The sequence below is a fragment of the Chelonoidis abingdonii genome, chromosome 2 (genome assembly GCF_003597395.2).
Source record: "Chelonoidis abingdonii isolate Lonesome George chromosome 2, CheloAbing_2.0, whole genome shotgun sequence".
Lineage (NCBI taxonomy): Eukaryota > Metazoa > Chordata > Testudines > Testudinidae > Chelonoidis > Chelonoidis abingdonii.
The window spans coordinates 10,335,071-10,338,252 of NC_133770.1; positions in this window are offsets into that span (position 1 = coordinate 10,335,071).

Below are 3,182 nucleotides of genomic sequence, written 5' to 3' on the forward strand. Positions count from 1 at the left end.
CGGTTTAAAGAGCCTTTTATGTCAATATAAAGAGCTTCATTGTGTGGACGGGTGCAGGGTTAATTTGGTTTAACACTGCAAAATTCGGTTTAAACGCGTAGTGTAGACCAGGCCTAAAAGGATTAGGGCTGGTCAGCATAGAAATGAGATGACTAAGGAGGGATATGATAGAGGTCTAAAAAATTATGAATAGTGTGGAAAAAGTGAATACAAGAGTGGTTACACTTTCCACAATACAAAAACCAGGAGTCACCCAATGACACAAACAGATAGGAGGTTTAATACAAAAAAGAGCAAGTACTCTTTCACAAAGAGCACTGTTAACCTGTGGAACTCATTGCCATAGGATGTTGTGATGGCCAAAAGTATAACTGGGTTCACGGTCCCTCAGTGGCTATTAGTCACGATGGTCAGGGACACAACCCAGTGCTTGGGGTGACCCTACATTTCTGACTGGCAGAAGCAGGGAGGGGGAAATAGGGGTAGATCCCTCCAACTGACCTGCTCTGTGTACTTCTCCTGAAGTTCTGGCACAGGCCGCTACTCGAGACAGGATGCGGGGCTAGATGGTTCTCAAACTTTTGTATTGGTGACCCCTTTCACACAGCAAGCCTCTGATTGTGACACCACCTCCTTATAAATTTAAAACACTCTTTTATATTTAACACTATTATAAATGCTAGAGGCGAAGTGGAATTTGGAGGTGGAGGCTGACAGCTCACAACACCCCATGTAATAGCCTTGTGACACCCTGAGGGGTCCTGATCCCCAGTTTGAGATCCCCGAGGCTAAATGCACTAAGGATCTGAGCAAGTAGGGCGGTTCTTAAGTTCCGTGCCTCCATTTCCTCATCTGTATAATGGGAATAACCTCTTTTTGTAAAGTGCTTTGGAATCTACTGATGAAAAGTTCTATAAAAGCAAAAACATGCTGAAAAGCTCTGTGTGGCTTGAAAGCTTGTCTCACCAACAGAAGTTAGTCCAATAAAAGATGTTACCTCACCCTCCTTGTCTCCCTAATAGAAGACACAGACATTACTGTTTATTAATTAAGGTCAAATGTACAGTAGAATCTCAGAGTTATGAACACCTTGGGAATGGAGGTTGTTCGTAACTCTGAAATGTTTGTAACTCTGAACAAAACGTTATGGCAGTTCCTCCAAAAGTTTACAACTGAACATTGACTGAATACAGCTTTGAAACTTTACTATGCCGAAGAAAAATGCTACTTTCCCTTAATTTTTTAGTAGTAATGTACTGTATTTGCTTTTACCATCCTCTCTGCTGCTGCCTGATTGCATACTTCTGGTTTCAAATGAGGTGTGTGATTGATTGGTCAGTTTGTAATTCTGGTGTTCGGTAACTCTGAGATTCTACTGTAGACCTTCTACCAGGGGTTGCCCTTGACTAGCTGCCCCAAGGTAAACATGGTATCTTGTCTCTATGATTTTATACTGAGATAGCTAACCAGAGTTAGCTTTCAATGAAAATACACCCCTACATTTTGCAGGGAAGACACATAGCCTTAGAAAGCACCAGGCAGTAAATATCTGAGATGTTACAAGCAAAAATCCCAGTTTGCTTACACAAATGAGCAAACAGGATTTATTGACATATTACAGGATAGAAAGAGCGTATACATCAAATACTGTAAATTCATGTCTTTCTAAATGAACACACCTGAAAAGCATCTTTAGACTGTCTCTCCACTTGAAAGTACAGGATTCATGGCAAATCCATGCTGACAGTTATTTATCACCTTATTATCTTCTAGGTGTTTGCAAATTGATTGCTTAATTATTTGCTCCATTATCTTTCCAGGTACAGAAGTTAAGCTGACTGGTCTGTAATTCCCCGGGTTGTCCTTATTTCCCTTTTTTATAGATTGGCACTAGATTTGCCCTTTTCTAGTTTCCGGAATGTCTCCCATCTTCCATGACTTTTCAAAGATAATCACTAATGGCTCAGCTATCTCCTCACTCAGCTCCTGGAGTATTCTAGGATGCATTTCATCAGGCCCTGGTGATTTAAAGATATCTAACTTGACTAAGTAATTTTTTACTTGTTTTTTTCCGCTATTTTAGACTCTGAGCCTACCTCTTTTTCACAAGCATTCACTATGTTAGACGCCCAATTGCCACAAACCTTCTTGGAGAAAACTGAAAAAAAAGAAGTCATTAAGCACTTCTGCCATTTCCACATTTTTTATTATTATCTTTTCCCCCTCATTGAGTAACGGGCCTACTCTGTCCTTGGGTCTTTCTCTTGCTTCTAATGTATTTGTAGAAAGTTTTCTTGTTTCCTTTTATGTCCCTAGCTAGTTTGATCTCGTTCTGTGCCTTGGCTTTTCTAATTTTGTTCCTATGTACTTATGTTATTTGTTTATATTTGTCCTTCGTAATTTGACTTGTATCTGATTTATATGCTCCCTCTATCCTGTAACATGTCATTATATCTTGTTTCATTTGTGTTTGTACAGCACCTAGCACTCTGAGGTCTGTGGTCCATGACTGGGGCTCTTAGTCGCTATGGGAATACCGCTACTCATATTTCTTTCTTATTGCTACTTCACAACTGAGTACACCATAGACTTTTTTATGCCTTCTTTTGAAGCCCCTGGCTGAGGCTGAAGTCAGTGGGGTTATGCACAGATGTCAGGGTGAACCCTTGTGGCTCTAGCTGCAAGATCAGGGCCATATGCAGCACTAATCTGTTGACACAGGTACTTGATATTGACAGATACTAGCATGCTGCTCAGGGAGTAAGTCAGGCCACTTTCATCTGGAAGGGTGAGTGGCTGCGTTGCCTTTAAAATGGAAGGATGAGCTTGTGATTAGGTTCATGGACTAGGGCTTAGGAGCTCTGCATTCGGTTCTCAGCTCTCTGCCGGACTCCCCTGTGTGCCCTTGCTCAAGTCACTTTTGTGCCTCTGTTCCCCATCTGTGAGATAATATTCCTTGACTCCCAGCTTTTGTCTTTTTGGAGTGTTAGCTCCTCCAGAGGGGGGCTGTCTGTCTATTAGAATCACAGAATCATAGAATATCAAATGAATTAATAGTACAGGATTAAAACAAGTAAAGGAAGTTCTTTCCATTCACACCAGCGCACAGTCAAAATGAATTAATAGTACAGGATTAAAACAAGTAAAGGAAGTTCTTTCCATTCACACCAGCGCACAGTCAA